This window comes from Macaca mulatta, chromosome 6, assembly GCF_049350105.2.
Source record: "Macaca mulatta isolate MMU2019108-1 chromosome 6, T2T-MMU8v2.0, whole genome shotgun sequence".
NCBI classification, from domain to species: Eukaryota; Metazoa; Chordata; class Mammalia; order Primates; family Cercopithecidae; genus Macaca; species Macaca mulatta.
In genome coordinates, this window is record NC_133411.1 from 9,589,731 (window position 1) to 9,602,806 (window position 13,076).

Below are 13,076 nucleotides of genomic sequence, written 5' to 3' on the forward strand. Positions count from 1 at the left end.
ACTTTCTGCTATTACATTCAAAATGGATTTTGAAGGGGTCAGTTTTCCTTTTTCTTCCTTTTTTTTTTTTTGAGACGGAGTCTTGCTCTATCACTCAGGCTGGAGTATAATGGCACAATCTCTGCTCACTGCAACCTCCACCTCCTGGGCTCAAGCAATTCTGCTACCTCAGCCTCCCAAGTAGCTGGGACTATAGGCACATGTCACCGTGCCTGGCTAATTTTTGTATTTTAATAGAGATGGATTTCACCATATTTGGTCAGGTTGGTCTTGAACTCCTGATGTCGTGATCTGCTCACCTTGGCCTCCCAAAGTGCTGGGATTACAGGTGTGAGCCACTGCCCCTGGCTCAGGAATCAGTTTTCTATATCACTTGACTTTCTTTGCTCAGAAAGTTCAGCAACATGTTGCTCTAGGTCTTTGTTTAAAAAAATGCTATTGTGCCCAAATTATTAGAAACTTTCTAAGACTTAGTATCTGTTTCTTTATTAGAACTAAGAAAAAGAGAGATCACAGGTAGTGTCTGATCAAAAACCACAAGTATGCTGCACACTTGGCCCATTTAGGATTCAAGTTAGAAACTGTTAACCGAGAGATGTTAATTATCTTCTTTTTAAAGTTGCTTGTAGATCCCCTTTTTCAGCCCAGAATATTTCATAAAATGACACTGATATGTTTTGAATATATGTCCCCACCAAATCTCACGCTAAATTTTAATCCCCAATGTTGGAGGCAGGGGCCAGTGGGAGGTGTTTGGGTCATGGAGGCAGATCCCTCAGGCTTGGTGCTGACTTCCTGATACGGAGTTCCTGCAAGATGTGGTTGTTGCAAATTGTGTCACCTCCCCACTGTTTTTCTCTCTTGCTTCTGCTGGCCTTCCACCATGAATAAAAGCTCCCTGAGGCCTCTCCCAGAAGGCTAACAGATGCCAGCACCATGTTTGTACAGCCTGCAGAACTGTGAGCCATTTAAACCTCTTTTCTTTATAAACTACCCAGTCTCAGGTATTGTACTGTATTTCTTTATAGCAATACAAGAACGGACTAATACAGACATACCATTTTTTTGTGTGTGGTAAATTCTTCCAATTTCTCACCTTGTATTCCCAGCGCTGCCCTAACCGGACCTGGGGAGTTTCATCTTACTTCTTTCAATACAAAGATTGTGAATATCTATGAACTCTTTTAAGACAATTTGTATTCTGCCATCAGGCTTCCTAAGCCTCCTTGTGGATCCACATGCAACAGAATTAGAACTTTCAAGGCAGTCACCAAACATGTAATTGACAGCTTTTTAAAAAAATTTCAAAATGAGACTGACAAGCACCAAAGGTGTTATTCTCTTGTATTTCTTTTAGCAGCATTCCATCACTATGTTTCTTCCATTTCAGAAATCTGCAAAACTGCTGTAGAATATCAAGCAATTGTTCTTGTAAAGTGAATTGTTGTTTTTTAGCTCACTGCAAAACATCTATTCACCCATGTTTTAGTCTTTTGTTCATTCTCTTCCAAATATGTACTTGGGAAAACAACAGGACACCAACCAGACAAGCTCATTACCATTGTCTGCAGATAATCTTTTACAGTCGGTGTGAAAAATCTCACCCTGAACTATGGTGGCTATAGTGAAAAGAACCATGGACACAAATATGACTTGTGAACATGATTCATAAAGCACCCAGAGCCCCAGTGTGGCAACACCAGATGAATGAAAAAGGTTCTTCTACCAAGTTATCAAAATCATGTCATTCTCACTTTCCCTCAACAGTACCCAAATTTTAAAAAGAATATAAGTATAATGATGAAATACTACAAAAGTATCATGAGATCACACTGCACTCAATGAAAATTATCCATGTTTATGAAAATAAAGATCTGTATCCAAAAAAGATAGCGAAATGTCCACAATAAATTATAAACACCAGAACATCAAGGACTTTGATCCCTATATCCGAAGGCTTAGAAAACTGCCCAGCACCTAATAACAATATTAACTTTTGAACATTTCACCACGTGCCAGGCACAGTTCTGATAGGCTCCATGTTTTAACTTAAGGCTTACAGGCCACCAGTGAGTCTATAAAGTTTCAGTTTATATATGAGAACTGAAGCACGGGGTTAGATAATCTTCTGAGACAACACAAGTTAGTTAAACTCAGCCCTCGCATGTCTAAAATATGCACACTTACATGCTTGTTGAAAAAAACTGTGTTGATTAGGATCAGACTAGCTTTAGAAAATACAAGTTAAAAAAGGCAATAGACTTTGGCCAATTATTTGGGTAAAACGTCAAATGTCAGATATGTCGAGGCATGGGTAGCCTTCTAAGGAGCCATGGCTATGGAAGGAAAAAGTTTGACTTAACAAATAGGAAAGTGAGAGAAATAATGAAACAGTAAAATAACAGGATCGTGATGGGGCAGAGGTGGCCTGCCCAGACCTAAACGCCTCGCGGGAGACGAGCGGACGACTCAGCAGGACAGAAGGGAGGGAAGCTGCAGACGCCAGGGCCCTCTTCCAGATGAAAGAACCTCCCATCCTAAGTGTCTGACGTTCCAGGAACACCTTCGCTGGCTGAGCCGGCTCAGTGAGGCAGACCGGCCCAGCCTTCAGCCCACCTCAGGACCGCGCAACGCAGCAGCTCCGCGCACGCGTAACAGGAGGAGACACCGCCCACACGCTAGACGCGCTGTGATTGGCCCCAGCTACCGCCCGATCGAGATTCCTATTGGTCCCCGGTGCCGAGCATGCGCACTTTGGACGTGGGCGCGTGTGTGGATTGGGAGGAGGTCGCGCTGTCCATGGGCGTCCCTGGCCTGCGCCGCCCGGGTGAGCGCTCCAGAGGCTGCGATCCCCGGGTCCCGACCGCCCGCCTAGCACTGGCCCGATGGGGAAGCGTCCCGGGGCTGGAAGGGCAGCCGGCTTGCCCGCGTGGTTCCCACGCCCCTCGGGCTCGGGGGCTCGCTGCGGGTGCTGGCTGCGCGCTGGGTCGTAGGGGGGACCCCAGGAGCGTGTCCCTGGGCCCCGCGTCGGCCTCTGCCCAGGGAAGCCCCTGGGCGGTGTGAGGCCTCTCCGCCTGCCGCGCCTTTGGCTCTAGACGCTTCCCAGGCCCGGGGAAACCGCAGGCGTGGACGCGGCGAACGGGGGACGTGACGGGGAGGGGCGCGCCCCGGGGACCCGGGGAACTGCCGAGCGTCCACCTGGCCGGAAGCCCAGCCCGCCGTCGCGTAGTCCCTGGGCCTGCCTGGGCTGGGGCCTCCGCTGACAGGCGTGGGAAGCTGGTGCTGGGTTGTGGCTCTGTCGCAGGGATGAGGGGTTGATCTGGGAAGCCCTCAGGATGTATGTGGCTCCTGGTAGGTGACGCACATAGTTAGCTTCAGTAAGGTTTTCAACACCATGTTTTCGCAGAACTTGGTTATAATAACTATATCGCCTTCCACGTAGTACTTTTGGGGAGTTACTCATTTTAACAGATACTACGTGTTGAATGCCCTCTTGTTTGCCAGGTGCAGTTCTCATCGCTAGGGATGGAGACTTGAAGAAGATATATTCCGTTATTTTCTTTTTTAATGTGTGAGCTAACAATGATTTTATCCTTTGCCACCTTTTTTTTTCCTTTCAAATTTATTTATTTATTTATTTTTTATTATTATACTTTTAAGTTCTAGGGTACATGTGCACAACGTGCAGGTTTGTTACATATGTATAAATGTGCTGTGTTGGTGTGCTGCACCCGTTAACTCGTCATTTACATTAGGTATATCTCCTAATGCTATCCCTCCCACTTCTCCCCACCCCACGACAGGCCCCGGTGTGTGATGTTCCCCACCCTGTGTCCAAGTGTTCTCATTGTTCAATTCCCATCTATAGGTGAGAACATGCGGTGTTTGATTTTCTGTCCTTGGGATAGTTTGCTCAGAATGATGGTTTCCAGCTTCATCCATGTCCCTACAAAGGACATGACCTAATCCTTTTTTATAGCTGCATAGTATTCCATGGTGTATATGTGCCACTTTTTCTTTTTTTTTTTTTTTTTTTTTTTTGAGATGGAGTCTCGCTCTGTCGCCCAGGCTGGAGTGCCGTGGCCGGATCTCAGCTCACTGCAAGCTCCGCCTCCCGGGTTCACGCCATTCTCCTGCCTCAGCCTCCTGAGTAGCTGGGACTACAGGCGCCCGCCACCTCGCCCAGCTAGTTTTTTGTATTTTTTTAGTAGAGACGGGGTTTCACCGTGTTAGCCAGGATGGTCTCGATCTCCCGACCTCGTGATCCGCCCGTCTCGGCCTCCCAAAGTGCTGGGATTACAGGCTTGAGCCACCGCGCCCGGCTGTGCCACTTTTTCTTAATCCAGTCTGTCACTGACGGACATTTGGGTCGATTCCAAGTATTTGCTATTGTGAATAGTGCCGCAATAAACATGTATGTGCATGTGTCTTTGTAGCAGCATGATTTATAATCCTTTGAGCGTATGCCCAGTAATGGGATGGCTGGGTCAAATGGTATTTCTGGTTCTAAATCCTGGAGGAATTGCCACACTGTCTTCAACAATGGTTGAACTAGTTTACAGTCCCACCAACAGTGTAAAAGCATTCCTATTTCTCCACATCCTCTCCAGCACCTGTTGTTTCCTGACTTTTTAATGATTGCCATTCTAACTGGTGTGAGATGGTATCTCATTGTGGTTTTGATTTGCCTTTCTCTGATGGCCAGTGATGATGAATGAGCATTTTTTCATGTGTCTGTTGGCTGTATGAATGTCTTCTTTTGAGAGTGTCTGTTCATATCCTTTGCCCACTTTTTGATGGAGTTGTTTGATTTTTTCTTGTAAATTTGTTTAAGTTCTTTGTAGATTCTGGATATTAGATCTTTGTCAGATGGATAGATTGTAAAAACTTTCTCCCATTCTATAGGTTGCCTGTTCACTCTGATGGTAGTTTCTTTTGCTGTGCACAAGCTCTTTAGTTTAATTAGATCCCATTTTTCAATTTTGACTTTTGTTGCCATTGCTTTTGGTGTTTTAGTCATAAAGTCCTTGCCCATGCCTATGGCCTGAATGGTATTGCTTAGGTTTTCTTCTAAGCAATGGTATTGCTTAGGTTTTAGGTATAACATTTAAGTATTTAATCCATCTTGAATTAATTTTTGTATAAGGTGTAAGGAAGGGATCCAGTTTCAGCTTTCTACATATGACTAGCCAATTTTCCCAGCACCATTTATTAAATAGGGAATCCTGTCCCCATTTGTTGTTTTTTTCAGCTTTCTCAAAGATCAGGTGGTTGTAGATGTGTGGTATTATTTCTGGGGGCTCTATTCTGTTCCAATGTTCTACATCTCTGTTTTGGTACCAGTACCACGCTGTTTTGGTTACTGTAGCCTTGTAGTACAATTTGAAGTCAGGTAGCGTGATGCTTCCAGCTTTATTCTTTTGGCTTAGGATTGTCTTGGCAATGTGGGCTCTTTTTTGGTTCCATATGAACTTTAAAGTAGTTTTTTCCAATTCTGTGAAGAAAGTCATTGGTAACTTGATGGGGATGGCATTGAATCTATAAATTACCTTGGGCAGTATGGCCATTTTCACAGTATTGATTCTTCCTATCCATGAGCATGGAGTGTTCTTCCATTTGTGTCCCATTTTATTTCGTTGAGCGGTGGTTTGTAGTTCTCCTTGAAGAGTTCCTTCATATCCCTTGTAAGTTGGATTCCTAGGTATTTTTATTCTCGTTGAAGCAATTGTGAATGGGAGTTCACTCCTGATTTGGCTCTGTTTGTCTGTTATTGTTGTATAAGAATGCTTGTGATTTTTGCACATTGATTTTGTATCCTGAGACTTTGCTGAAGTTGCTTATCAGCTTAAGGAGATTTTGGGCTGAAACGATGGGGTTTCCTAAATATTATAATCATGTTATCTACAAACAGGGACAATTTGACTTCCTCTTTTCCTAATTGAATACCCTTTATTTCTTTCTCTTGCCTGATTGCCCTGGCCAGAACTTCCAACACTATGTTGAATAGGAGTGGTGAGAGAGGGCATCCCTGTCTTGTGCCAGTTTTCAAAGGGAATGGTTCCAGTTTTTGCCCATTCAGTATGATATTAGCTGTGGGTTTGTCATAAATAGCTCTTATTATTTTGAGATACATCCCATCAATACCTAGTTTGTTGAGAGTTTTCAGCCTTTGCCTTCTTAAAGGTTTAATTTGCCCTTAGGTGGACAGAGAAGCATAAAGTTAATTTTAACTACTAGTTGGTCGCAGTTCAAAAGCCTTATGTGTGGTTTGAGTTTCAGCTTAGATCTTTCCTTACATGTCTTTCCTGACAGCTCCTCAGATTTAGATAGTGTGAGGATCAAAACTGTATGAAGGTGCTTTACTCTTGATAATCTGTGAATGTCAACTAGGATAATTTTGAGTGTATTTGAAATGTTTTTTGAACTCTTTGAGAGTCTAGGCAATTTCACTTGGGTTCTATGATTAATTTGCTAAGTATTAGGATGAAATCAAGAAACCTGCAGTTTGAATTGCCTTTGATTTTGTTTCTCAAAAAATGGGACAACAAAAATACCCACTTAGGACTACTGTTTCAGGCACTGTCTAATTGCATTTATCAGATCTTCTTGTATTCATTCCATGAGGAATCGAAGACCTGTTCAGTCAAGCAGCTGCCAAGGTTACATGTATAATAAAGGGCACATTCCCAGATCAAGCCCATGTGGACTGATTCTAGATTCTGATTTTGAACTGCTCTATTTCTGAATTGGAGTTTAACTTCTCTGTTACCCCTAGATTAATGGTGAGTGTTTTCTCTCTCTCATCCGAGTTAATTCCACTAACTCTAATCAGAACCCTAATTTAGCATATTTCCAGTAGAGTTATCCTACTCTAGAGTTTTTGTGCTATGTCTTAACTGTATTTTATAAATGAAGGGACATATTCCTCTGTAACATATGGGTGTATTGTATAATCTTTGAACAGGCAAAGGCATTCCAGAGAAAAGATAGATGAATTTCATATATTTGTATTAAAGCAATTCATTTTATTAAAACATAGATAAATAGTGGATTATTTAGGCAAGTTGCAGTCTATGTAGGTTAACCACTAAGCTATGCTTCCTGTCTTTGCATGCGTGTGTGTATATGTGTGTTTTTCCTAAAGATGTATCGAGGCTTAGTACTTTCAGGATGAGTTTAGTCCTGCACTGTGCCTTGAAAGATGAAGGGAGGGAGTTAGAGACAAAGATAAATTAACTGGTTAGCAGGATCCCGGTCCAAGTCCTTAGATGCCTATTAAAGAGTTCAGGCTTCACCCTGGCGGGAAGTAGGAAGATTTTTGAAAGACTGAGTACTAGAAGGACGTGATCAGGTTTGCAACTTAGAACTATCACTGTGGCTGCAGATATAAGAGTAGATTAGAAGCGTGGGTAGAAAGGTTAGGAAACTACATTTTCCAAAGAAAAACATGGAAAGAACTGAAAGGGTGATCCTTGGAGTCAGAGCCAGGTAGAGAGTTTAGGGACTTAAGGAGGATTTGGTAAGAGATTTATTGTGAATCCTACATCCTAAAATTTTAATTTTTTTTTCTTTTCTAGAGATGATAAATAGCCAAAGATGTCAGTGGCACTCATGGACATAGTAAGCATAGTAGGAGCTGAAAAACTAGAAGCAATGAAAATGTCAACTATTTTGACCTAAAAGAAGCAGTGTCTTCGGAACATTTGGTCATAAAACCAGAAATTAAAGGATGAGAAAAACATTTTTCTGAAGCTTATACTTTCACATTTACTAGAGAGCATATTTGTATGGATGGGGTTGGGTAAACACTCAACAAAAGTTTCTTTAAAAAGAAGAAACCATCCTGGTTTGATGTTACATAATCACCAGTTAGCCACTGCTCCCTTCCCTCCCCAAACTGCCCTGTTGCTTGCAGGCTCACCTGAGCTGAGAGGCAGCCCTCACTCCCCATTGGCACCTCACTGGGGCCTTCTTTATACCCTGGAGAACTTCACAGGGAATCTGTATCTGTAACACAAAGGCTTCCTGGTCCAGATGTAGATACTAGGTCTGACTGGATATTTAAGTCCTGCGGACTTACTCTGCCACAATTATTTAATCATGTAAAAATAATTTATAATTCTTATAAAGTATCCCATTCATAAAATAATGAATGTTGGGGTTATTGCATTTACTTGCACATGTACAGTATACAAGATTATACATTAATAATAATGTTTTCAAATAGTTATTGTCAAAGCTGTTTTTCTTATGTTTATGAAAGTGCTTATGAAATTAATGTTTTATGAGGCTAGAGATGTATATTTTGTAATTTCATTCTGATATTTGTTAATACTCACTTCCACTGCTGGGTTTGGTTGATGAGATTGGCATTGTCTAATTTCAAGCTTTTTGAGTGTGTACTCTTTCATGGCAAGTATGAAATAACTAGTAAAAAATATACAAATATGCTTAACAATCAGTAGACTTTCTCACATTGATTACTTACAACAGCTTTAGGTGGGGTGAATCAGATGCCTGTATTACAGAAGCATCTAATGCAAAGCAAAATCAAATGACTTGTATGAGCGCACAGAGGTAGGTGTGGAAGAAAGTGAAACACTATTTTAGGTTTTAGTTACACTGTGCTGTGGTATGCTGCCTCATATTTGCATTAACCTGCAAATACTAGGGGTTATGAATTGTTTCTAAGTCTATTATTAAAAATAGCCTTGCTTCATTTCTTCCTAAAATGGAGACAAACGTGTATAGTGTCTATCTTACCAGTATGTGTAAGAATAATATCTTAATGTGTGTAACATGTTTATAGGAACCTGTATTTCAAAGAGCTATTTTTGCAAGTGAGACTAACCTTCTAAGAAACTTTTTTATTCAAACTTTTTTCTCCATTAATAACTGTTCTATTATTTCTTAATGTTCAGAACCCTTTTCATTATCTATAAGGCTAAGTTTTAGGTAAGTAATGAGAAAATAACAACATATGGAAAAGAAATGAATGAGGACTCAAGATGTCTGTCAATCAAGAATGAGTATGTCAGCCCTTGTATTATGATTTTACCTGGGAGGTGATAATTATTGGATGATGTAATGTAAGGGCAGTGATACTACCTGGTATGTAAGACTGTTAAAATCACTGAGGTAAGATATTACTTGAACTAAGCACAGAAATAGAGACAGATTTTTAATGCATTTAATTATCAAAATATCTAAATTAAAGATTTAGTGTGGCTGTTCACTGGAAACAAATGGCAGACAAACAGAATATTTCTTGGAGTCATAAATGACTTCATACTGTTTCCAACTTTCTGTGTAGCTTCTTTCTTCAGTTGGTCTTTGCTTAGATTTCCCTGTGTCAGAGAAGACTTCCCTGGACACCAGTGACGTTATTGATTGCTCATGCTATGAGCTCTTCCCATTTCTCAGCCCGCTTGCAGTAGGTGAGGCCATGATACTAGTTATAGCTGATTGCTTAAAGACTTTAAGGCGCCATATGTGACTTTCCAGCTCTTGTCCACTGCTACTGCAGCTCTGGCAGGACTACGGAGGTGCCCCGTGTTTCAGATAGGGCAGCCTCCATCCGCCTCTGTCCCTGAATGACTAGAGCACAACCACTGGTGACCTGTGGTGGACACAGAATGTGGGTAAGAAATAAACTTATGCTACACCACTGGGGTTCAGGGGCTAACTTGTTACCACAGCATAGTCAACCTTTTCTAGCACCCCATTCTGTCTAAATTTTGCAGTCCTACCCCACTCCATGCCTCCCCAACCCTTCACTCTGCTTAGTTTCTTTGTAGCACTGGTTACCGCATGACCTGTCTTTCTTTTACTTTCTCACATCACTTCTCCCTGCCTCCACGCACATGCACAAAAATTTAAACTCCATGCCTGGCCAAAATAAATGTTTGTTAAATAAATTCTGCCAGTTCTGTTTGCAATTTATCAGAAGCAAGGAAAGAAATCCTATATAAAGTGGATCTGTGCTTTGGCAATTTTCATTTAGGGTAATTGCCCTTTTTAAAAATGGCTGTGCATTTTTTATGATGAATATAAAGTATTTAGCGGAAATATTTTTTATTAAAATTGTTGAGCTTGTGGAATGACTCCAGCAGCCTGTGTGAAAGAAACACTATGCTAGAGAGTCGTCTTTCTGCCACGTGTAACCGTTACATTTAGCTCTAGTTCTCCATGGAGATCCATGCAGAGATGTGAAAATGGGACGTGTCTTCCTTCTTGAAAGTTGCTCCAGGTTTTGGCTTCAGGTGCCTCCTGTTTTCTGCCCTCCCTTTTCCCTGGGAGTTCCTTCTGTTTACTTTCATGAGGACTCTGGGCATAAAACGTATTTGTATACCTGGGTGTGTGGGAAGGAATTGAAGGCAAAGGTAGCAGTCATTTCAGGCTGAAGATGTTAAGTAGTCATCTAGCACTTGATTTTTGTAGAACCTCCTGTGGCCATCTCCACAGTGTCGTACTGGAAAGAAATCTTGTGTAAGAACTGGTCTAAGGGCCACTGACCGCGAATGATGGATGTGGTGACAGCATGGCCATTTTAGAGGCAGGCAGACCAGATATTGGTTACTTTGATTTTAGTTGACAAAGTTTACTTGCTTTTAAGTTTTAAAACAATACAGCAGTGTGAACTTTAAGTTGTAAACTTTCATTTAGAAAGTTCAAAATTTAGTTCAAATATAAAATATTCTGAATTTGAATAAAAACTTTAAAACTCATTCTTTTCAGTTGTTTTAAACACAAATGAATCAATAATATGATTATCACCAATTATTACATATTTATATTTCTGTTGTATACTGAAGGGAGTGGTAAAATGAATGCTGGAGGAGGATTTTGGTTGAGAAATTGGGAAGAGGAGGAAGTAGCAGCTAAGACTGAGACCAATGGCCAGTTAGGAAACTCAAGAATATTAAACAGTAAGAACAATAAAGTGTTTCAAGAAGAACTTAAGGGGCAACTGTGTCTATTACAATTGATAGGTCAAGTAGGAGGAGAACTGAGAAGTATCCATAGGATTTGACAGCATTCAGGTTATGGAGACTGAGGAGCGATTTTTGTGGAGTGATAGGCACAAAAACTTGACATGGGTGGTTGTAAGAGGAATCAAGGAGAATGAGAATCCATGATTATTAGGGGTGTTTCAGTTCAAGACATATTGAGGCTGGGCGTGGTGGCTCACACCTGTAATCTCAGCATTTTGGGTGGCCAAGGAGAGCAGATCACTCCAGCCCAGGAGTCAAGTCTAACCTAGGCAACGTGGTGAAACCTGGTCTCCACAGAAAGTTCAAAAATTAGCCAGGTGTGTAATGTAGTCCCAGCTACTTGGGAGGCTGAGGTGGGAGGATTGTTGGAACCCAGGAGGTCGAGCAAGCATGCAGTGAGCCATGATCTTGCCACGTACTCCAGCCTAGAAGATAAAGCGAGACCCTGTATTAAAAAAAAGAAAAAAGACATTGAAAAGTAAAGTAAAAAATCTGTTTAGAGAGCTAGATAAGAGAATAATGAAATAAAGCCAGTAGAAGGAAATAAATGAGAAAAAAAGAGGCAATGACATAATAGAAAAATTTTTAAAAATTATAAACCTAAATCTATTATTGAAATGACTAGTAAAAACTGAGGAAAAAGAGCAGAAATAGACATCATGATAAAAAAAAAAAAGGGGACATAACTATAGGTACAATAATTTTTAAAGAATCTGAAATAACATGCACTGCTTTCTGTGAACTCTTGGCCCTCGGCATCCATTTCTACATCATCGTGATGGGGGGACAATCAGGGTCTAGAGTCATGAAATAGGAACTGTGGCTTCTCAGAGGGGCGGTAGAGCATAGTGGTTTAAAAGCATAGACTCTTCCTTTTTTATGGCTGCATAGTATTCCATGGTGTATATGTGCCACATTTTCTTAATCCAGTCTGTCACTGATGGACATTTGGGTTGATTCCAAGTCTTTGCTATTGTGAATAGTGCCGCAATGAACATACGTATGCATGTGTCTTTATAGCAGCATGATTTATAATCCTTTGGGAATATCCCCAGTAATGGGATGGCTGGGTCATATGGTACATCTGGTTCTAGATCCTTGAGGAATCGCCATACTGTTTTCCATAATGGTTGAACTAGTTTACAATCCCACCAACAGTGTAAAAGTGTTCCCATTTCTCCACATCCTCTCCAGCACCTGTTGTTTCCTGACTTTTTAATGATTGCCATTCTAACTGGTGTGAGATGGTATCTCATTGTGGTTTTGATTTGGAAACCATCATTCTTAGCAAACTATCACAAGAACAGAAAACCAAACACCGCATGTTCTCACTCATAGGTGGGAACTGAACAATGAGATAGCTTGGACTCGGGAAGGGGGACATCACACACCGGGGCCTATCATGGGGAGGGGGGAAGGGGGAGGGGATTGCATTGGGAGTTATACCTGATGTAAATGACGAGTTGTTGGGTGCTGACGAGTTGATGGGTGCAGCACAGCAACATGGCACAAGTATACATATGTAACAAACCTGCACGTTATGCACATGTACCCTAGAACTTAAAGTATAATAATAATAAAATAAATAAATTAATTAATTAATAAAAAAAAAAAAGCATAGACTCTGGTGTCAGACCACGTGAGTTTGAAAACGTCCTGACCCTTGTTGGTTGTGACTTGGCTAGTGCCTCAGTTTCTCTTCTTTAAATGAGGATGATGGGAGTCCTTATGGCGTTATGTGAAAAAACAAGTCAGTTTGTGAAGAAGCACTTAGAATAGCTCCTAACATAAAGTGAACACTGTCTCGTGTGGGTATAATTGAGTACAAAAATTTGTTTTATATATATGTATATGTGTATATATATACTTTTTTTTTTTTGAGACGGAGTCTTGCTCTGTCACCCAGGCTGAGTGCAGTGGTGCAATCTCAGCTCACTGCAAGCTCTGCCTTTGGGGTTCACGCCATTCTCCTGCCTCAGCCTCGTGAGTAGCTAGGACTACAGGCGCCCGCCACCACGCCTGGCTAATTTTTTTTTGTATTTTTAGTAGAGATGGGATTTCACCATGTTAGCCAGCATGGTC

General features: G+C 41.3%; 1 long non-coding RNA gene across 1 annotated transcript; it reads left to right on the plus strand.

The window, feature by feature from the left end:
• Positions 1-2,751: 2,751 nt before the first annotated feature.
• On the plus strand, positions 2,752-9,917 carry LOC114678742 (uncharacterized). The gene is made up of 2 exons (XR_003730224.2): positions 2,752-2,827; positions 7,578-9,917. It is a non-coding gene; the product is annotated as an uncharacterized LOC114678742 (long non-coding RNA).
• Positions 9,918-13,076: the final 3,159 nt, after the last annotated feature.